Source organism: Heptranchias perlo, chromosome 1 (genome assembly GCF_035084215.1).
Source record: "Heptranchias perlo isolate sHepPer1 chromosome 1, sHepPer1.hap1, whole genome shotgun sequence".
Lineage (NCBI taxonomy): Eukaryota > Metazoa > Chordata > Chondrichthyes > Hexanchiformes > Hexanchidae > Heptranchias > Heptranchias perlo.
The window spans coordinates 39,624,665-39,649,081 of record NC_090325.1 but is presented as its reverse complement, the minus strand read 5'-3'; the positions used below and the strand labels follow the sequence as shown (position 1 = coordinate 39,649,081).

Below are 24,417 nucleotides of genomic sequence, written 5' to 3'. Positions count from 1 at the left end.
ATTGTCAGACCGGGAGCCAATGTAGGTCAGCGAGCAAAGGGATGATGGGTGAACGGGACTTGGTAGGAGTTAGGAAACGGGCAGCAGAGTTTTAGATGAGCTCAAGTTTATGGAGTATGGAAGATGGGAGGCCAGCCAACAGACCATTAGAATAGTCAAATCCAGAGGTAACAAAAGCACGGATGAGGATTGTGAGCAGATGAGCTGAGGTGGGGCTGAGTCAGGCAATGTTACAGAGGTGGAAGTAGATGGTCTTGGTAAAATTGCACAATGACATCAGAGCTTATGTTATTTTACTAGTCACCCTCAATAACAGCTTTGCTTTATTTTAAAATAAAATCATTTCTCTGGTATTTTAAAGTAAGGTGCCTTACTGTTGGAAGGAATTTGTAACGTTGGTGCAAAGGCAAGAACACAACGTAAAACTGGAATGACCTATCAATGAATAGTGTGCAATTTTATCCCTCGATATTTTATGAGAATTCTACCCTGATGGATGCGTATATGTGCTCTACTTCATTGCTGCCTGGTGCCTGCTTCTAGCTACAGAATGTACACACCCATTGCCAACTTCACAAATCACACTCCTCCCATCCAACAGGATATAAAACCTGCGCGAAGCTAGGAACTATAAACCAAAAGTTTATACTACAAACTATAAACATGTTAATTTGGGAGCAGAAAGTCCTACTGAATAGTAATACCCCTGATTTGAAAATTGATCAAAATAGTTTTCATCTAAAAATTTTATATATACAGTACTGTACATAACGGAGACCAATTGTCTCAGGTGCAGCATAGATCTGCATCCAGTCAAAGCCTCAAGTTTAGAACCCCAAACAAGTGAATCAGCCCATGACTGTTATTTTATGCACTGATGCAATTTAAGAGATTTTAATAACTGTGAAAGAGAGAAGGGGGTCCTAAAGATCACAGCTGGATCAATGCACCATGACAAACGTAGAAGGGGAAATCAAAATTGATGAAAAGATTAATATCTTTTCAATTGATTTCCTTTAGCAACTTTGTCTCTCCAATTTATGAGAAATGTTAAATTGTAAATCTTTTTACTATTTGTCTTTATTTAACCCCAATGAGAAGTGTAATTTTATGAACTGACTTATGGTTTTGGAACTTTTACTTAGCATATTTCCAAAAAATGGAAGGCAGCCCATCTCTTAATGCAGACAGAACCGCTTACTTGTAACAGTGGTCATACTCCGGAACATGCAAAGCTCACACATTGGGCAGACGAATAACACCTTTTTTCAGGTTAATTGAATTAGTAGATCTCAGCAAGGGCAGCAGCAAGCATGGTACAAGCACCTTCAGGTTAGAGAGGGGGGAATACGGGATAGTTTGTCACTCTTGATCGCTATAGGTACATAGGAACTACAAGGCGATAACTGCTAGACCATCACGTGTTTGGTCACCAGGAAAGGAAAGGATTTAGGCCTATGATGCCTTTCATGGCTGACACTACAGTGCAGTACCGAGGGAGTGCTGCACCGTCGAAGGTGCTATGTTTCAGATGAGATGTTAAACCAAGGCCCCATCTGCCCTCTCAGGTGGACGTAAAAGATCCCACGGCACTATTTCAAAGAAAAGCAGGGGAGTTCTCCTTGATGTCCTGGCCAATATTTATCCCTTAACCAACATCACTAAAAAACAGATGTCCAAAGGGACCTAGGGATTCAGGTACATAGATCATTGAAGTGTCATGAACAGGTGCAGAAAATAATCAATAAGGCTAATGGAATGCTGGCCTTTATATCTAGAGGACTGGAGTACAAGGGGGCAGAAGTTATGCTGCAGCTATACAAAACCCTGGTTAGACCGCACCTGGAGTACTGTGAGCAGTTCTGGGCACCGCACCTTCGGAAGGACATACTGGCCTTGGAGGGAGTGCAGCGCAGGTTTACTAAAATGATACCCGGACTTCAAGGGTTAAGTTGCGTGGAGAGATTACACAAATTGGGGTTGTATTCTCTGGAGTTTCGAAGGTTAAGGGGTGATCTGATCGAAGTTTATAAGATATTAAGGGGAACAGATAGGGTGGATAGAGAGAAACTATTTCCACTGGTTGGGGATTCTAGGAGTAGGGGGCACAGTCTAAAAATTAGATCCAGACCTTTCAGGAGTGAGATTAGAAAACATTTCTACACACAAAGGGTGGTAGAAGTTTGGAACTCTCTTCAGCAAATGGCAATTGATACTTGCTAAATTTAAATCTGAGATCGATAGCTTTTTGGCAACCAAAGGTATTAAGGGATATGGGCCAAAGGCAGGTATATGGAGCTAGATCACAGATCAGCCATGATCTTATCAAATGGCGGAGCAGGCACGAGGGGCTGAATGGCCTACTCCTGTTCCTATGTACCACATTGTTGTTTGTGGGAGCTTACTGTGAGCAATTCTGCCACGTTTCGTACATTAAAACAGTGACTACACTTCAAAAAAGTACTTCATTGGCTGTAAAGCACTTTGGGACATGCTGAGGTCGTGAAAGGCACTATATAAATGCAAGTCTTTTTTTTCTTTCTACGGGTAACAGCTTGCTGACACGCAGCATTCAGTCTCACATATGAAGAATGGACACTTACTGGTATACACATGAAGATTGCTGAGATACCGTAGGGCAAACAGCAACTGTAGAAACGTAGTCAAGCAAGATTCAGCGCCTTTGGGGAAGAAGAAAGTTGGAGCAAAAAGCAGAAAAAGAAGCATGTATATCCACTTTGAATTATACTGTATCACTTAGTACAAAACTGTTAGTAGCTGGATAGAAAATGCAGCTTAAAGCCTGCTGGCTGGACTGGACTCTAGCTCTGTGCAAGAAACACGCACATTAGTTCCCTTCTGTTGCATCACTTCCAAAAAAAACATATTCTTATGTAATATCCTCAGAAAGTGATTGTGTAACCTAAGGGCAAGAGTTCAGTACCAACAATTTCTCTCAAAGCATTATTTGGGGAGGGGTCTAAAGCAAACAGTTCCCCTTTATAACTGGGCACATCAAGTTGCAGTTTGCTGCCAGATGGCTATACTTTCCCCCAATGACCAGGGAAGGTCCATACAGGCCAGCAAGCACAAAAACTTCTTCTCTGGCATGGCTCAGCAGCCAAAAACCACAGCTGCTACAATTAGCAAGAATGCTTACGGTCTATGTTGCATCCATGGAAACTACAATCTATATTTTCAAATTCTCTGCGCCTGGGGAACAGTCAGTTTCCTGGTGCAGCAAAGAGGATAAAGGGATGGAGATCCATGAGGACAGGTCTGCGCTCCCACTATAATGTCCCAGGATTTCCTGGTCATTGCCAAGCTTACATCGCTGGGCCTGTGCCTCGGACCCCTGTGTGCTGACCCCCTGGGCATCCCAGCGGAAAGGAAACCAAATAAATCAGCCTTCTCACAGGCATTCTCACAGCATTCTGTTTGCACTAGGACCCGCAAACTCGGGGGTCTGCAGGGATCCTGGGAGCAAATAATGAGCAGGCAAGTCTAAGTTTCCTATTTCCACCCCCAACTCACTTTACCACACACACCCTCCCCCCCCCCCAAGATTATCTTAAAGTCTCGGGGTCTTCTAGCTGTTGCTCTCCAGCATAAACTAAAATGTCCCAGGTGCATAGCGGCAGCCCTCTCCAGCCTTCAGCTACACTCTGTTATCATCCCTCTCCAACCCTAATCCCATGCAAGGCCCTGCCAGTGAGCAAGTCCTGTGCCAGGAGTACCCTGGGGGCATACAAATGGCCCAGGAAAAGAATTCTGAGCACACAGCCCTTACAGAAGCTTATCTCAGGTGTGCTGCATTTGTCAGGTACCCAAAAAGGAACATTTTTTTTTAATGTTGTGCATGACCTGCAGCACCAGCAACACTACTTTATTTAGTGTGCTGGTTTGCAAATCACCAATGTAAATTAAGCACAAAGTATCATAGAAGATTTGATTACGCAAATTATTGAGGCATGTCTATCGGAAGGATTTCATCACATCAATTATTGTTCTGACATGAGACAAAGCATTCTATGGCAATCCTGTCATGTTCAGACACAGGCAAATGAATGACTCATTATTCCCAGCATTAGGCCTTTACATTTAATCATATTTTTCTTAATCAAGTGAAATTTACAAAAAAGATCAAAAATAAACCTAATGGCTATCACACTTTCAGTGGTGGACATAACTCAGATTTCTTTACATTGAACGTCATGGTTTTTTAATACCGTGCAGTACAGAAATATACAGGACTGGAAGAGACTATTGCAATCCATCTGGTCAGTCCCAGTCTCTAGGAAATATCAGATCCCACGAGACCGGTCATGCTACTCTACCAAATCTTTCTCCAGGTACTTAGCCAACTCCCTATGTGTTGAATTCTCCCTGATCATACTGCAGAATGGATTTAGAAACCAACCCAACACCAAAAATAAACACTCATGCACAGTTACTCAAAAGGTCACATTTGCAACTTTACAATTCTGGCTGGGGATCTTCTCTGATGCTGCTGAAGATTTAGACAGCCACCAATATGATATTTGCATTTACAGTTGTTGCCACTGGAACTATGCCTCCAGCTGGAAGGAACAAACTACCTCATGAGCTCATGTTCTCTGCCTCCAGGGACATGCTATCTTACTATAATATAAATTAAGTCGGAATTCAACATGGATATTTTGAACGAGGTCACACCAAGGGTTTTTACAAGTCTGATGCCCAATTACAACGCTGTTGTTATTTCTTTTTATTTACTATTTGCTCTCGGAATGTAGGTGATACAGGTAAGCCTGCTTTATCCCTAGTTCCCATTTCAGAGGGCATTCTCACAGCATTCTGTTTCAAACATAAAGAAAACTGACTGTGTCTGTCCCTTAGTTTTATCTCTTGCTGCTGTCAAACGGGAAAAATGGATCAAAAACTTTCCAAGACAATAGGTGCAAGATTTTTTTTGATTGCTGAGGCAAGCCAATGAATTACTTCAAACTAACTCATTTGCATCTTAACTACCTATTGTCTCAGCTTTTTAAAAAACTAGTCTGCATATACTATGCTTTAAAAAAAATCCCAAAATGTGAGTGTCTAATGACTTTTGTCAATACCACTCTAATCATACATCTTTATTGGAATACTGTCCATAAATTTTAGAAATCCTTTTAATAACATCATCATTTTCATCTGTAAAAGGCACATCCAGATCATTGGGAGAACAAAAGTACTGTAGGCGGAATGAGCTGGAGCTCCCATTTGCAATATCTGCACTCCCAAATTTGTTTAGCTCCAGGTAGTTCTACGAACCCCAGCTCACTTACACTAATTAGTGGAATAACTGTTAAATAAATCAGATACAGAAAGGACAGGAAGATAGTAACATTTACATAATGTGCCACTGCATCCCTTACATGGTGCTTTAGGAAGACACTGAGTAGAGGTCAGGCACTAGGCAGTAAAAGGAGAAAGATATGAGAGAGAGTCACCTCAGGCAATGCCACACATTTAGCAAGCAGAAGCCAGTCAAGGCAACATTGGCAGCCTACAGCCCACCCACAGATGTTGTGCAGTAAGGGGAAAAAGGGGAGAGGGAATAGATGTTCCTTAAAAAGAAAGCTCTTGCTTCTAAAAACTGAAAGAATGAACTGTTTAGATACTTAATTTTAAGTATCGATTTAATATTTAACTACTTGCAATTTCAAGCAAACATGATTTTTGTGATCATATCCCCATTGAAGGTTTGAAAATTAAATGTTATTTTCCTTCCAGAAAAATTGTTAAATTATTATTAAGGGACCATAACATCATAAAAGGATTAGATCGGAGTTATATTATAGCTGCGAGAAACATAAACACATTACAATATCTCATTATTTATAATTTTCAGGTTGGTAGCACTCTCGCCTCTGAGTCAGAAGGTTGTGGGTTCAGGTCTCACTCCAGACTGGAGCACAAAATCCAGGTTGACACTCCAGTGGAGTACAGAGGGAGTGCTACACTGTCAGAGATGCCGTCTTTCGGACGAGACATTAAACCGAGGCCCCGTTTGCCCTCTCAGGTGGACGTTAAAGATCCCATTGCACTATTTTGAAGAAGAGCAGGGCAGTTGTCCCTGGTGTCCTTGCCAACATTTAACCCTCAATCAACACCTCTAAAAAACAGATTATCTGGTCATTATCACATTGCTGTCTTTGGGACCTTGCTGTGCCTAAATTGGCTGCCGTGTTTCCTACATTACAACAATGACTACGTTTCAAAAAGTACATCATTGGCTGTACATCCTATGTGACTGTGACTATTGTAAACTATCCCTCCTCATCCTTCTCAACCTGTCTGCAGCCTTTGACACGGTTGACCACATCATCCTCCTCCAACACCTCTCCTCCGTCGTCCAGCTGGGCAGGACTGCACTCACCCGATTCCATTCTTATCTATCCAGTCATAGTCAGCAAAATCACTTGCAATGGCTTCTCTTCCCGCTCCTGCACCATTACCTCTGGAGTCTCCCAAGGATCTATCCTTGGCCCCCTCCTATTTCTCATCGACATGCTGCCTGTTAGCGACATCTTCTGAAATCACGCTAGATTCCACATGTACACTGACAACACCCAGCTCTACCTCACAACCACCTCCCTCCACCCCTCCACTGTCTCTCATTTGTCACATTGCTTATCTGACATCCAGTATTGGATGAGCAAAAATTTCCTCCAACTAAATATTGGGAAGACCGAAGCCATTGTCTTTGGTTCCCACTGCAGACTCCATCCCTCTCCCTGGCCACTGTTTGAGCCTGAACCAGAATGTTCGCAACCTTGGCATCCTATTTGACCCTGAGATGAGCTTCCGACCACATATCCACTCCATCACCAAGACCGCCTACTTCCGTAACATCTCCCGTCTCCGCCCCTGCCTCAGCCCATCTGCTGAAACCCTCATCCATGCCTTTGTTACATCCAAACTGGACTATTCCAATGGTCTCCTGATTGGCCTCCCATCTTCCATCCTCCATAAACTTGAGCTCATTCAAAACTCTGCTGCCTGTATCCTAACTCGCATCGAGTCCTGTTCATCTATTACCCCTATGCTCGCTGACCTACATTGGCTCCCGGTCCAGGAACATCTTGATTTTAAAATTCTCATCCTTGTTTTCAAATCCTTCCATGGCCTCACTCCTCCCCATCTCTGTAACCTCCTCCAGCCCTACAACCCTCCGAGATCTCTGCACTCCTCCAATTCTTGCCTCTTGCGCATCCCCGATTTTAATCACTCCACCAAATGGCAGCCGTGCATTCAGCTACCAAGGCCCTAAGCTCTGTAATTCCCTCCCTAAACCTCTCCACCTCTCTCTCTTCCTTTAAGACACTCCTTAAAACCTAGCTCTTTGACCAAGCTTTTGGTCATCTGTCCTAATATTTCCTTATGTGGCTTGGTGTGAAATTTTGTTTGATAACGTTCCTGTGAAGCGCCTTTGAACATTTCACTACGTTAAAGGCACTATATAAACCCAAGTTGTTGTTATTATTGTAGTAAAGCACGTTGGGACATCTTGAGGACGTGAAAGGCGATATATAAATGCAAGTCTTTCTTTCTTTACTCTGTTCGGTTCTTGATGTAAGGCATATGGGCAACGACTGTGACATTTCCCCATGTAGAATGGGAAAATCAAACAGGATTGGCCTTCTTGAGCAGTACCTCACTGACTCCTAGATGGCAGAAGCAATGGGAGCAACATGTCTATTGGAAACTGAGACTAATTTCACATAGATCCCTTGCAGGTAACAAGCAGAGGACACCATCAACCCAGCAGTCTGGTCCAGATACAAACCAAGATACCACCTAATCCCCTAAACTGCATTCTTTGTGTTGGCTATCTAGAAATGTGCAAACATTCTGCCAATATCAATGTGAGAGTTATCGGCAGGTGTTGTAGATTTTTAAAGTCTGTTTAAACAATACTGTGCATGCATTATTGTGCATTAACAGAATTCCATCTTTACTGCTTAATATCAAAGCAGGATTTTAAAAAAAACTTGTGAAAGTACAAACCACCTGCCTGAATATTACAGCACATAAAAAGGCCAGTCGGCCCATCGTGCTTGTGCCGTTTCTTTGAAAGAGCTATCTAATTAGTCCCACTCCCTTGCTCTTCCCCCATAGCCCTGCAAATTTTTCCTTTTCAAGTACATATCCAATTCCCCTTTGAAGGGAAGTCACCATTCTGGTAGATGTCCTCTTCTGCCAGATTCACACATGCCTGCTCTATTGCCTAATTAACACATTTGTCATCGACCTCATAAGCCTTCAGAGATAATAATGAAACATTCAATCTTGTAACAATTTTGCCAATGACATTTTCTCCCAGCAACTCTTGGTCAATGTTGATATTTGATATTAAGTTCAACAACATTTTCCTATCATCATAAGACAAAGTGACATCTCGTCGTGAAAAGCAACATTCCTTTTGTTTTTATCCTCTCCTTTGCATCACTGCCTCTCAACTTTAACCTTCTTTACAATCACTGCAGTCTGCCATTGCTGTGCAGCCTCACTCAACAAGGAAGGAGATAGGGCGGGGAAGTAAACTGGGCATGGATCTTAGGACAAGGAGCAAGTTGGTAAACATTAGGAAAGGGGGTTGCGATAGGATTACAGATGTGTTTAATTTAACCTTTCAAACAGCAAATATGTTACCGAAGATACAATTTTTAAATGAAAACTACTTATTAAAATGGACAATTGACAGAACTATTGTCACTTAATCCTTTCTACCACACATAACGTCTGAATTTCACCAAGCCATCGTGGGGTGGGGAAGACTTGATGGACCAGCCAGTCTTTTCCTGCCAGTCAATATTGTATGTTGGCATACAAGCTCCCCCGCAACTGCACCCCCTGTCAGAAAAAAATTATTTGCAATCAAAGGTTTCATAGGGAAAGCCAGACATCCTGTGTGATCATTTTGCTAGATGCAACATGCCACAGTCTTTCCTGCAACATCTATTGCACAAGAAGATATTAAACTCTAAATACAGCAATTAGATTTCCCTTGCTGGTATTTATACATATTGCATAATTGGTTTTCTATTTGCTGCATGAAAATTGATAATTTCAGCAAAGGAAATTTAGTATTCCCCTTGGAGTTTAATTACTGGTTGAAAATCAACCGGGAGTCTGGCAGATTGGAGAATATATGCTACTGTATGGATTATAACGGAAGCAATGCAAATTAAACAAGATATCACCCCAATAATCTTCAGTTTATTCAGATAATTATTCTATCTTTCATGGGGGAAGCTAAATCTTTTTACTACATGAACAGAACTATGTTGGAGATTAAGAATGATTACTACATCATCATATTTTGTTCATTAGTCACCTGGATTCATTCTGGCTTTTGGACTTTGTAGTTAATGGTAACTAGGAGTACCAATTGTAGTGGTGTCTAATACTACAGGCTTTGGTGCTTCATCTAGATTTCTGAATGAAAATAATACTTGAAACATATTTATCCATATAAAACCTTAATACCACTATTTTAGGGGCATATAGTGGGGTGGGGGGGGTGAATAGTAAAATCATGGCATTCGCGCCTCGTGCCATTTTAACGGGTGAGGGTCTTATTAAGATGCAAAAGTCGGAGTCTGATGACGCCAGACACTGGCGTAATTTTAACCCTGGGCCGAGGGGTTCACTCGCAGTACCAATCATGTCCAGGGAAGCTGGTATGAGAAGGCTCCAATGCCACAAGAGGCCATGATATGTAAAAATATTTAATTTTATGAAGGTTTCCTCATAGATCATGAAGAGCAGGAGAGCATTTTTGGGTCTCCCCTGCTCAGGACTTCCCTTCCCCTTCTCATGACTCTGATCGGCTTAGACCCTGCCCCCTCACTAGCTTTATGCCGGGGGCTATCTCCTTGGGTCCCCAGTGGTGGCCTGCAATTTCCTGCTCCCGCCCCCCACCCGGCTTCCATGTCATTCCCGTCAGGTTCAGGCAGGAATCGGGCCTGGACCATGGTAATGAGGCCTGGGAGTTAAAATGGGCGGGGCCTCATGTCAACACGTCAGACTGAGCGTGCCTCTGCTGCCCCCATGCTGAATTCTTATCCCAAGTTAAAATCAGGACTTTAGTTTCAGGGCAGCATCAAATTAAATTCAGCAGCAGGGCAGGCAAGGTAAATCAGGCAATAGTGATTAGGTGGTGCCTGGCTTGGGTTTGAAATACCTCATCGTTGTAAAAGGAAGGAAACGCTGAGGGAGGTAACAAGTTTCACAATGCTAAGAAAGAAGGAGTTAGAAGCATCACAGTCTTGATTTGAACTACCGTAAATGTTGAAATGTTAAGAACGCAGGGTTAAAAAAGAGCACTTTGACATTCAAATGAAGGAGAGAAACTTATAATGGAATTTAAATATGTACCAGACTGATTTATTATCTCACCTGTCAGTCAAAACAGCCAGAATGTTTTTTGCAGTGAAGTGTAAAAACACATTCAGTGTAAAGTGACTATCCTGAACTGAAGACATTCCAGTTATTTAGACAGGAAAATAACCCTGGATAGAAGTTTCATTCCACATGGTCTTAGCTGAGGAATTAGGGTGGGAATTCGAGAGTAGGGGCTAGGCTGCTGGAAACACATACACCAATGGTGGGGCTAAGGAAGAGAGGGGATGCAGAAGAGGTCAAAGTCAATGGAACACAGAGAGTTTGGGATGGAGACTTATATGCTGAAGGAGGCCACAAAGATTGGGATGGTTAAGGCCATTGAGGGATTTAAAGACAAGAACAAGAACAAGAATTTTAAATCTGAGGTGTTTAGGGAATGAGAGCCAATATAGGTCAGCAAGGGCAAGTTACTTGATGGGCGGGACTCATATGGGATAGGGCATGGGTACAGACAGCAGAGGTTTGGATAAGCTGGAGTTTATGGAGGATGAGAAGCTGGCAAGAAGAGCATTGGAATAATTAAGTCTGAAGGTGGCAAAGATATGTATGAGGGTTTCAGCAGTGTATAGGCTGAGGCAGGGCAGAAACAGGTGATGCTAACGAGGTGGAATTAGGCAGTCTTTGAGATGGAGAAGATATGGAGTCAGAAGCTCAGTTTTGCATCAGAAAAGATGCCAAAGTTATAAACAGCCTGGTTCAGCCTTAGCCAGTGGTTGGGGAAGGGGAGTGGAGTTTGTGATTGGGGCCATGGAAGATGGCTTCAGTCATCCCAATGTTTCAGCATAGGAAGACTCATCCAAGATTGGACAAGTGGCTGTTGGAACCAATGACATAGGAAGGAAAAGGGTCGAGGTCCTGCAGTCAGAATTTCAGGAGCTAGGGAGGAAGTTAGAAAGCAGGATCTCAAAAGGTAGTAATCTCTGGATTACCCCCAGTGCTGTGTGCTAGTGAGTATATGATGTGGAGATGCCGGTGATGGACTGGGGTTGACAATTGTAAACAATTTTACAACACCAAGTTATAGTCCAACAATTTTATTTGAAATTCATTTCCACAACATTCACCTGAGGAAGGAGGAAGCCTCCGAAAGCTTGTGAATTTCAAATAAAATTGTTGGACTATAACTTGGTGTTGTAAAATTGTTTACTGGTGAGTATAGGAATAGAAGGATAAGACAGGTTAATGCATGGCAGGAGCAAAAGTGCAGGAGGGAGGGCTTCAGAATCCTGAGGCATTGGGATCAGTTCTGGGGCAGGATGGACCTGTTCAAGATGGACAAGGTTGCACTTCAACAGAGCTGGGACCAATGTTTTTGCAGGGAGGTTAACTACTACTGTGGGGGAGGGTTTAAACTAATTTAGCACGGGGATGGGCACCAGGATGAAAAATTAGAGAGGAGAAACAAGGTGCAGAGAGGATTGGGAGGGACAAGTAGTACTAGAGTAAAGAATAGTTCAGAAATAAGAGGGATCAGACAGGGGACAAATGCGAGGCAGACTAAGATGAGATTGGAGTGCATGTGCATAAATGCACGCAGCGTGGTAAATAAGGTTGGTGAGATATAGGATCAAGTCGCTACATAGGATTATAATATAAGAGCAATGACAGAGACCTGGCTCAAAGAAGGGGAGGATTGGATACTTAATATTCCTGGCTACAAGGTATTCAGGAAAGATAGGAAAGGAAAGAAAGGAGGGTGGGGGTGGCAGTATTGATCAAAGAAAATATTACAATACTGGAAAGGAATAATGTAATTGAGAGGTCAAAGGCAGAATCTAATTGGTTAGAATTAAGGAACAATAGATGAGCTGTTGCGCTACTGGGTGTATAGTATAGGCCACCAAATAGTGGGAAGGATATCAAGGAGCAAATTGCAGAAAGATGCAAGAACTATAGAGTAATGATAATGGGGAACTTCAATTATCCCAATATAGACCGGGACAGTAAAAGTCCCAGCAAAGACGGGGAGAAATTCCTGAGATGTGTTCAAGAGAAGAAAACTTTCTGGAACAGTGTGTTTCCAGCCCAACCAGGAAGGAAACAGAGATGGATCTAGTTCTGGGGAAGGTGGAGCATGTTTCATTGGGGGAGCATTTGGGAAACAGTGATCATAACATCAATAGGTTTAGAATAGTTATGGAAAAGGACAAGGAGCAATCAAATGTGAAAATGCTTAACTGGAGGAAGGAAAATTTCAGTGAGTTAAAAAGGTGGCCAGGTGGATTGGAATTAAAAACTGGTCGGCAAAACATTAATTGAACAATGGGAGGCCTTCAAGGAAGAGTTTGCTCCGGTATAGAGTAATCACATCCCAAGGAGGGGGAAAGGAAGGGCATCCAAAGCTCAAGCTCCCTGGATGACTAAAGATATAGAAATTAAAATGAAACAGAAAAAAGGAGGCATCTGAAGAATGCAAGGTTCAGAATACAGTAAAGAACCAGGCTGAATACAGAAAGTACAGAGGAGATCTAAAAAAGGGAATAAGAGGGGCAAAGATAGAGTATGAGAATAGATTAGTGGATAACATAAAAGGGAACCTAAAAGTCCTATATAAACATATAAATAGTAAAAGGGCTGTCAAAGGTAGTGTGAGAATGATTAGGGACAAAAAAGGAGATCTTCTTGTGGAGGCAGAGGGAATGGTTGAGGCAATAAATGAATACTTCACATCCGCCTTCACTAGAGAAAAGGATGCTGCCATTGTAGCAGTAAAGGAGGAGGTCATAGTGATATTGGATTGGATAAAAATAAAGAGGATGTACTTAAAAGATTGGCAGTATTCAAAGTAGAAAAGTCACCCGGTCCAGATGGGATATATCCTAGGTTATTGAGGGAAGTAAGGGTAGAATTGCGGAGGCTCTGGCCACAATCTTCCAATCCTCCTTAGATATGGGGATGGTGTCGGAGGACTGGAGGATTGCAAATGTGACAGCCCTATTCAAAAAAGGGGAGAGGGATAACCCGGCAATTATAGGCCAGTCAGCCTAACGTTGACGGTGGGGAAACTTTCAGAGACAATAATCTGGGACAAAATTAATTGTTACTTGTAAAAGTATGGGCTAATAAATGAAAGTCAGCATGGATTTGTTAAAAGAAAATCATGTTTGCCTAACTTGATTGTGTTTTTTGATGAAGCAATGGAGAGGTTTGATGAGGGTAGTGCGGTTGCTGTTGTGTATATGGACTTTCAAAAGGCATTTGATAAAGTACCACATAATAGACTTGTTAGCAAAATTAAAGCTCATGGGACTAAAGGGACAGTGGCAGCATGGATACAAAATTGGCTAGGGGACAGAAAACAGAGAGTAATGGAGAACGGCTGTTTTTCAGACTGGAGGGAAGTATACAGTGGTGTTCCCCAGGGGTCAGTATTAGGATCACTGCTCTTTTTGATATATGTTAATGACCTGGACTTGGGTACAGAGGGTATAATTTCAACGTTTGCAGATGATGTGAAACTTGGAAATATAGTAAACAATGTGGAGGATAGTAACGGACTTCAGGAGGACATAGACAGACTGGTGAAATGAGCAGACACATGGACACATGAAATTTAACGCAGAGAAATGTGAAGTGATGCATTTTGTTAGGAAGAATGAGGAGAGGCAATATAAACGAAATGGTAGAATTTTAAAGGGGGTGCAGGAACAGAGAGACCTGCAAGTGCACATACACAAATCTTTGAAGGTGGCAGGACAGGTTGAGATGGCTGTTAAAAGAGCATATGGGATCCTAGGCTTTATTAATAGAGGCATAGAGTACAAAAGCAAGGAAGTTACATCAAACCTTTATAATCCACTGGTGAGCCCTCAGCTGGTGTATTGTGTTCAATTCTGGGCATCACACTTTAGGAAGGATGTCAAGGCCTTAGAGAGGGTGCAGAAGAGATTTACTAGAATGTGCCAGGGATGTGGGACGTCAGTTATGTGGAGAGACTGGAGAAACTGAGGTTGTTCTCCTTAGAACAGAGAAGGTTATGGGGAGAATTGATAGAGATGTTCAAAATCATGAAGGGTTTTGACAGTTTCTCCATATTTACACTGTTTCCAGTGGCAGAAGGTTCTGTAACCAGAGGACACAGATTTAAGGTGATTGGCAAAAGGGCCAGAGGCGACATGAGGAAACATTTTTTTTATGCAGCAAGTTGTAATGATTTGGAAAGTACTGCCTGAAAGGGTGGTGGAAGCAGATTCAGTAGTAACTTTCAGAAGGGAATTGGACAAATTCTTGAAGGGGAAAAATTTACAGGGATATGGGGAAAGAGCAGGGGAATGGGATGAATTGGATAGCTCTTTTAAAGAGCCAGCACGGGCACGATGGGCCGAATGGCCTCCTTCTGGCTGATCCTACTATGATACTCTATTAGTTTGACAGGAGGTTAAAGGGGTTACATTATAGGTGCTATATAAATGCAAATTGTTGTACTACCTTTAAATTAGTTTCTGGCCACATACTAGTAGAATCTTTGCTTAACTCTAAGTGACAGGCTGGACTTAATGTACTTGTAAAACTGGACACTAAAATTAAGGAAAAGCCTGAAGGCCCATGTGTTATTTTTCTTAAAATACAACACAACAGTGAAAAATAGGTTGTCCTAGCCTGTAGGACAGGGCTTTTGCACTTTTTCTTCTTGTGAAACAAAATTCTGCCTCCATGTGCTGTCATCATTCATAGAATGAGAGAAAGCAGCTGTTTCTACCAGTGCATTAAGGCTAGGCAGGGAGCCAAGGAAAAGAGAGCTAACTCATCCTTTCCTGATAAGCCTGTTCCTCACATCCTACATGGTACTAAAACTAGTTACATTGAAATACTGTAATTACGAGAAGACAGAAATACCTTCTCACATTTACATCCAGTACTTGGGCCCTAAAGTGTTAAGAGTTGCTGCAAACTGCATCATTGCAATGAAATTTTACCTGTCATTACTGTGGACATAATTGAGGCCTTTCTCAACTCAACTCTCTTCAATCATTCTCTTTTATACTGTACAAATCAGAGGTCGATCCACAAGAACTCATTGCAGGGATACAATACAACATTCACAGCCTCCAAAGCTTTAGCCAATATCTCTATAGGTCAGACTGAAGTCATCAATTTGTCTCCTAAATGGTAGGAGTTTGTCAATTCATTGCACAGAATTCTTAAATTGCATGCAGGAGAACTTTTTTAGGCAGTACGTAGCAAGCCCAACAAGAGAGGGGGCAGTTCTGGATTAATTTTAGGGAATGAAGCTGGGCAGGTGGAAGGAGTAACAGTGGGAGAGCATTTGGTGGTCGTGATCATAGTTCAGTTAGATTTAGCATAGTTAGGGAAAAGGACAGAGATAGAACAGGAGTAAAAGTTCTAAATTGGGGAAAGGCCAATTTTACTAAGCTGAGAAGTGATATAGCAAAAGTGGAATGGGGCAGCTACTTGAAGGTAAATCAGTGTCAGAGCAGTGGGAGGCATTCAAGGGGGAGATTCAAGGGGTCCAGAGTAAATATGTTCCCACAAAGAAAAAGGGTGAGACTGCTAAATCTAGAGCCCCCTGGATGACAAGAAGCATACAGGGTAAGATAAGGAAAAAAAGGGAAGCTTATGTCAGACACCAAGAGCTCAAAACTGCAGAAAGCCTAGGAGTATAGAAAGTGCAGGGATGAAATTAAAAAGGAAATTGGGAAAGCAGAGAGAGGGCATGAAAAAATACTGGCGAGTAAAATAAAGGAAAACCCAAAAATGTTTTATAAATACATAAAGAGCAAGAGGATAACTAAGGAAAGAGTAGGGCCTATTAGAGACCAAAAGGTAACCTATGTGTGGAGATGTGGGTATGGTTATTAATGAATACTTTGAGTCAAAGAGAGGGACGATGCAGAGATTGTAGTCAAGGAGGAGGAGTGTGAAATATTGGATGGGATAAACATAGTGAGAGAGGAAGTATTAAGGTATTAAGGGGTTTAGCATCTTTGAAAGTAGATAAATCAGCAGGCCCGGATGAAACGTATCCCAAGCTGATAAGAGAAGCAAGGGTGAAAATAGCGGAGGCTCTGACCATCATTTTCCAATCCTCCCTGGCTACAGGCCTGCTAACATTGTACCGTTGTTTAAAAAGGGAGAAAGAGATCGACCGAGTAATTATAGGCCAGTCAGTCTAACCTCGGCGGTGGGCAAATTATTGGAATTGATTCTGAGGGACAGCATAAATCGTCATTTAGAAAGGCAAGGGTTAATCAAGTTCAGTCAGCATGGATTTGTTAAGGGAAGGTTGTGTCTGACGAACTTGATTAAATTTTTTGAGCAGGTAACAAGGAGGGTCAATGAGGATAACGCACTTGATGTAGTCTGCATGGATTTTAGCAAGGCTTTTGACAAGGTCCCACATGGCAGACTGGTCAAAAAAGTAAAAGTCCATGGGATCCAAAGGAAAGTGGCTAGTTGGATCCAAAATTGGCTCAATGGCAGGAAGCAAAGGGTAATGGTTGACAGGTGTTTTAAGACTGGAAGGCTGTTTTCAGTGGGGTCCCGCAAGGCTCAATACTAGGTCCCTTGCTTTTTGTGGTATATATTAATGATTTGGACTTGAATGTGGGGGGCTTGATCAAGAAGTTTGCAGATGATATAAAAATTGGCCATGTGGTTGATAGTGAGGAGGAAAGCTGTAGGCTGCAGGAAGATATCAATGGACTGATCAGGTGGGCAGAAAAGTGGCAAATGGAATTCAATCCAGAGAAGTGTGAGGTTATGCATTTGGGGAGGGCAAACAAGGCAAGGGAATACACAATAAATGGGAGGATACTGACAGGTGTAGAGGAAGTGAGGGACCTTGGAGTGCATGTCCACAGGTCCCTGAAGGTAGCAGGACAGGTAGATTAGGTGGTTAAAAAGGCATACAGAATACTTTCCTATATTAGCCGAGGCATAGAATATAAGAGCAGGGAGGTTATGCTACAACTGTATAGAACATTGGTTAGGCCACAGGTTGAGAACTGCGTAGAGTTCTGGTCACCCCATTACATGAAAGATGTGATTGCACTAGAGAGGATACAGAGGAGATTTACGAGGATGTTGCCAGGGCTGGAGAATTTTAGCTATGAGAAAAGATTGGATAGGCTGGGGTTGTTTTCTTTGGAACAAAAGGAGGCTGAGGGGAGATTTAATTGAGGTACATAAAATTATGACACGATTAGATAGAGTGGCTAAGGAGGAACTATTTCCCTTAATAGAGGGATCAGTGACCAGGGGGCATAGATTTTAAGTAATTGGTAAAAGGATTAGGCGGGAGCTGAGGAGAAATTATTTCACACAGAGGGTGAGGGGGTCTGGAACTCGCTGCCTGAAAGGGTGGTAGAGGCAGAAACCCTCAACTCATTTAAAAAGTACTTGGATGTGCACTTGAAGTGCCGTAACCTACAAGGCCACGGACCAAGTGCTGGAAAGTGGGATTAAGCTGGTTCGCTCTTTTTCAACCGGCATGGACACGATGGGTCGAATGGCCTCCTTCTGTGCCATAACTTTCTATGATTCCATGAAATATCAAGCTAACCAGATCATGGAAAAAAGAACAGACATTTTGTTTCCACAGCCCTCAACTAAACTTTCTGAAGCTCTCTTTTCAGTCTACAAAGTTCTTTGTACAGCTTTGGTTCTTCAGGAACAGGGTAAATTGTTGGAAACAAAACCTCTTGATCTAAGATCCAAGTTATCCACCTATGCACAGAGTGTACTCTGGGTGGGGGACTTCAATGTCCATCACCAAGAGTGGCTCGGTAGCACCACTGCTGACCGAGCTGGCCAAGTCCTGAAGGAAATACCTGGCAGTCTGGGCCTGCGGCAGGTGGTGAGCGAACCAACACGAGGGAAAAACCTACTTGACCTCGTCCTCACCAATCTACCTGTCGCAGATGCATCTGTCCATGACAGTATTGGTAGGAGTGACCACCGCACAGTCCTTGTGGAGACAAAGTCCCGTCTTCGCACTGAGGACACCATCCAACATGTTGTGTGGCACTATCACCGTGCTAAATGGGATAGATTCAGAACAGATCTAGCAGCTCAAAACTGGGCATCCATGAGGCGCTGTGGGCCATCAGCAGCAGCAGAATTGTATTCCAGCACAATCTGTAACCTCATGGCCCGGCATATTCCTCACTCTACCATTACCAACAAGCCAGGGGATGAACCCTGGTTCAATGAGGAGTGTGGAAGAGCATGCCAGGAGCAGCACCAGGCGTACCTAAAAATGAGGTGCCAACCTGGTGAAGCTACAACTCAGGACTACATGCATGCTAAACAGCGGAAGCAACATGCTATAGACAGAGCTAAGCGATTCCATAACCAACGGATCAGATCAAAGCTCTGCAGTCCTGCCACATCCAGTCGTGAATGGTGGTGGACAATTAAACAACTAACGGGAGGAGGAGGCTCTGTAAACATCCCCATCCTCAATGATGGCGGAGTCCAGCACGAGTGCAAAAGACAAGGCTGAAGCATTTGCAACCATCTTCAGCCAGAAGTGCCGAGTGGATGATCCATCTCGGCCTCCTCCAGATATCCACACCATCACAGAAGCCAGTCTTCAGCCAATTCGGTTCACTCCATGTTAAATCTAGAAACGGCTGAATACACTGGATACAGCAAAGGCTATGGGCCCCGACAACATCCCGGCTGTAGTGCTGAAGACTTGTGCTCCAGAACTAGCCGCGTTTCTAGCCAAGTTGTTCCAGTACAGCTACAACACTGGCATCTACCTGACAATGTGGAAAATTGCCCAGGTATGTCCTGTCCACAAAATGCAGGACAAATCCAAACCGGCCAATTACCGTCCCATCAGTCTACTCTCAATCATCAGCAAAGTGATGGAAGGTGTCGTTGACAGTGCTATCAAGCGGCACTTACTCACCAATAACCTGCTCACCGATGCTCAGTTTGGGTTCCGCCAGGACCACTCGGCTCCAGACCTCATTACAGCCTTGGTCCAAACATGGACAAAACAGCTGAATTCCAGAGGTGAGGTGAGAGTGACTGCCCTTGACATCAACGCAACATTTGACCGAGTGTGGCACGAAGGAGCCCGAGTAAAATTGAAGTCAATGGGAATCAGGGGAAAAATTCTCCAGTGGCTGGAGTCATACCTAGCACAAACAAAGATGGTAGTGGTTGTTGGAGGCCAATCATCTCGGCTCCAGGACATTGTCGCAGAAGTTCCTTAGGGCAGTGTCCTAGGCCCAACCATCTTCAGCTGCTTCATCAATGACCTTCCCTCCATCAGAAGGTCAGAAATGGGGATGTTCGCTGATGATTGAACAGTGTTCAGTTCCACTCGCAACCCCTCGGATAATGAAGCAATCCGAGCCCACATGCAGCAAGACCTGGACAACATCCAGGCTTGGGCTCATAAGTGGCAAGTAACATTCACGCCAGACAAGTGCCAGGCAATGACCATCTCCAACAAGAGAGAGTCGAACCACCTCCCCTTGACATTCAACGGCATTACCATCGCCGAATCCCCCGCAATCAATATCCAGGGGGTCACCACTGACCAGAAAATTAACTGGACCAGCCACATAAATACAGTGGCTACAAGAGCAGGTCAGAGGCTGGGTATTCTGCGGCGTGTTCTCACCTCCTGACTCCCCAAAGCCTTCCCACCATCTACAAGGCACAAGTCAGGCATGTGATGGAATACTCTCCACTTGCCTGGACGAGTGCAGCTCCAACAACACTCGAGAAGCTCGACACCATCCAGGACAAAGCAGCCCGCTTGATTGGCACCCCATCCACCACCCTAAACATTCACTCCCTTCACCACCGGCGCACTGTGGCTGCAGTGTGTACCATCCACAGGATGCACTGCAGCAACACGCCAAGACTTCTTCGACAGCACCTCCCAAACCCGCGACCTCTACCACCGAGAAGGACAAGGGCAGCAGGCACATAGGAACAACACCACCTGCACGTTCCCCTCCAAGTCACACACCATCCCAACTTGGAAACATATTGCCGTTCCTTCATCGTCGCTGGGTCAAAATCCTGGAACTCCCTTCCTAACAGCACTGTGGGAGAACCTTCACTACACGGACTGCAGCGGTTCAAGAAGGCGGCTCACCACCACCTTCTCAAGGGCAATTATGGATGGGCAATAAATGCTGGCCTCACCAGCGACGCCCACATCCCATGAATGAATTTTTAAAAAATTGATAAGAAGTGAGGAGTAAATCCACATTCAATTACTTGGTCAAACAACAGGTGAGCATGATCAGTAAGCAAGGCGGACAGTCCATTGGACTTTCTAACCGAGTGAAAAGCCACATAATCTGGTGGGAATTCATTGTCTCAATGAGGATACTGAAGTTTATATGGAAATACTTTCAGCTCCTAAAAAGGAGGAACAGCTTTCTGAAAGGGCTAGAGGAAAAAGTGTAGAGATAGTTTTCTGAACCACTTCATAAACTTGAGAAACCAAACAAACAGTCAACAGATTCTTTAGAGAGTGTTTTTTTGTTCTTTAATAGGACTAGCAAAGGAGAAGGATTCAGAAAATTCTGAGTTTTTATCCTGACAGCAACAACTTCCTCCGTTGTTACACACAGCTTGAGTGGTACAGTATTGATCTGCATTACCTCTCACTAAGAGCCTTGGACTATTAAGCTCTTCCAAGAGAATTATATAAACACAAGTCATCATTATTCTGCTCAATAATTAGAACGTTTAGGCTAGATTTGTAGTGTTAGTATCTCCCTCCTATTTTGGATAGCTAATCTAAGCTGCCTGCTAAAGTAAGAGATTGAATCTTCAACATGAGAAGTCTGAGAACCAATGATCGCTCCCCAGTAATCACCACAAATTCCAACAAAAAAAAGTCATAATACACAATGTACACAAAACCTTTGATGGAGTAAGGACAAGTTGCGAAGGCTGTTAAAAAATCATATGGCATCAAAGTTGCTTTTGTACTCTACGACAGAGTACAAAAGCAAGGAAGTTATGCTAAATCTTTACAAAACACTGGTTGGGCCTGAGCTGGAGTATTGTGTTCAATTCTGGGCACCACACTTTAGGGAGGACGTCAAGGCGTTAGAGAGGGCACAGAAGAGATTTACTGGGATAGTAGCAAAGATGAGGGACTTCAGTTATATGGAGAGACTGGAGAAGCTGGGTTTGTTCTCCTTAGAGCAGAGAAGGTTAAGGGGAGATTTTGATAGAGGTGTTCAAAATCATGAACGGTTTTGACAGAGTAAATGGGGAGAAACTGTTTCCAGTGGCAGAAGGGTTGGTAACCTGAGGACAGGTGAATGGCATAAGAACCAGAGATGACATGAGGAAACATTTTTTTTTAACGCAGTGAGTTGTTATGATCTGGAATGCACTGCCTGAAAGTGTGGTGGAAGCAGATTCAATAGTAACTTTCAAATGTGAATTGGATAAATACTTGATGGGGAAAAATTTACAGGGCTATGGGGAAAGAGCAGGGGAGCGGGACTGATTGGATAGCTCTTTCAAAGAGCTGGCACAGGCACGATGGGCTGTACGGCCTCCTTCTGTGCTGTAGCATACCATGATACTATGATAAAGAAATTAACAGATTTGTTTTTAAATCTTTGGTCTGATGAGGGGGAAGTCACGTATTTCATAATTTGGAATAAAAATGTTGGAGAAGCATTGTCTACCTTTACAGACCTCCTCAAAACCAGTTTCATCAACTTAGACTTCGGCCACCCCTCCTAATCTCTCCTTTCCTGGCTTGGCGACCATTTTCATTATGCCTTGGGTACTTTTCTTCATATGTAAATGAAAGTTGTTAGTTGTAGTCATCTAATCATTAAAGGCAAGCAACAATCCAATGACACAAAACCCTTTGCTGAAAATCCAAAACATTGCTAAGTTTTTGAGGTGACCGTTAGCATTTATTTACAGGCATGCAGAATATTTACAGGCATGCTGACAGTTCCCATTTTCAAAAACAAACCCAGAAGATAATGAGGAGAAATCATTCGCAAAGAAAATATCAGTGTTAAGCTGCTGAAGTGACATCATCTCCTCTAGCTGTGCTGTTGAACACATGGATTGTTCTACACTTGCCTTTTTCAAAAGCAACTACATCTAATGAGGGAAGGCTTAGCAACTCCATATAAGGACACGGGTGAGAAATTGTTTTTGTGGGCATGGAATTGCAACCTACCAATCACGGCATGTTGAGGCTTACTTTCTAAGTGTATGGGTTCAAAGCACACTGGCAGAGGCCAAGAATGTATTTTCCTGCAAGGAGATATGAAGGATCATGGGAAAGAAGCATTGTTAAAAAAAAATTCTCAAACAGGAAAAATTACCCCACAGCTTGCTAAGCAGACATTTTACTGAAATTCACACAAATTGACAATTCCCTCATCAAAAAACTATCAGTTAAACTTTATCCTAACTAAAACCTGAAAAGGAATAAAATGCACCTTTGATGTAAATCAGGGGTTTGTCAGTGGCATATGGAACAGCTGCAAAGTACAAAGGGTCAGACACAATAAAAAGGAAGAAAAGAATCATGAAGGATTGGAAAATGCTCGAAATACACAGATAACAAACAACTTGCATTTATATAGCGTCTTTAACATAGCAAAACGTCCCACGGCGTTTAGACCGACAATAAGGCTCTGAAAGAGACAGAGTGTAACCCTTCCTCAGAACTCTGATTGAAGATAGAGGGGGAAAGACGGCCTTTTTTTTAAATCCAAGAGAAAACAATGGGAGATTGAAAATGCATGGGAAATCCCCCACCCACCCACAGCACAGTGACTAGCTGGTGAAATATGTAAAACTTTTAAATGGACAAACAAAACCCCCTCATCCTGATTACAGTGAGTTCACTCACAGGGTTCAGAACTACAGTATTATGACTTAAATAACATCGGCCTTACCACTTGAAAACTGCTCCTGCAGTCTCAGAACAAAGGCAACACTGGCTGGCCAGTATCTATTAACTGTCACCTTTAACTGTCAAGTAGTATGTTCTGATGATCACTGGCACCCAGGAAAGGGCTGGCACAGCTGTTGCATACTCCAAGCCTAACATTCTTGTCTTGTACAGTTTTTAATAAATGCCCTTCTCACATCAGCAGACAAGTGTTTTTTTCTGCAAATGAATGCTATGGCCTGACATGAAAAGTCTACTTGTTTTCTTAATCTGTACAGAAATAGAGTACAGGGAGTGCTGGTCACATTTTTGCACTTCAGGGAGGGATGGACACATTTTTGCACCTGTGGCCCCCTGGATGCCATATTGTAAATCTCACCTACCATAAATAAGGGAAGGAGGGACGACAGCAGAAACCAGATGCTTCCCCACAACCCGGCAAACATCAGGAGGAGTGTCATCCTAGGTTGTTCTCAGGGATTCAGAGCAGTAGCAGTAGCAGGGATCTGAGAGGCTGCCTGCTGGCCCTGTCAGTAGCAAAGAAAGGAGACTCACCCTCTAACTGTCCACAGCAAGGTATTTTAGGGCAGTCAGTCACACACAGCAACGAGTCTGTGAGGTGCGATACCTAACAATAGGGACAACTTTACAAGATATCAGTTTTACATCCAGCAAATAGAGAAAATTAAGAACTTGTTCAGCTTTATATTAGAAACTCACCAAGTAATCAGTCCTGCCCATATTATGATCCAAATTATCAGTGCACTCTGAAAAGGAAATTCAGCACTTAAACAGTTAAGGTACTCATCTTTTTTTTAAAACACAGTGGAACGAGCTGCACAAATGAACTGCAAGGGATTCTGGGCAGTCACTGCAGAGTGTGTGCATGTCATCATGGCTGACAGCATCACAGGACCCCATTTAGGTATTCTCACAGACTGCCAGAGTGAGAGAAATAAATTCTTGTCATGTGACTTGCACTTGAGCCAATTATGCTCCTGATTGTAGTCTAAGTGTAAAATAATAAATACAGCACTGACTTCCAAATGTGCCTGTACTGTGTGCTCAAATCCACTGCCCTGTGAATTACAGAAACAACC

At 43.0% G+C, this 24,417-nt stretch overlaps 1 protein-coding gene across 2 annotated transcripts in view; it reads right to left on the bottom strand.

Annotated features, from left to right (window-relative positions):
* znf532 (zinc finger protein 532) overlaps nt 1-24,185 on the bottom strand; it is a 154,978-nt gene extending 130,793 nt beyond the window's left edge. The window contains exon 1 of one of the 2 annotated variants that reach the window (XM_067984087.1): nt 24,038-24,185. The gene's annotated coding sequence lies outside the window, so the exon portion shown is untranslated. The remainder of the gene's footprint in view (nt 1-24,037) is intronic. The other variant, XM_067984104.1, reaches the window with a different exon arrangement.
* Nucleotides 24,186-24,417: the final 232 nt, after the last annotated feature.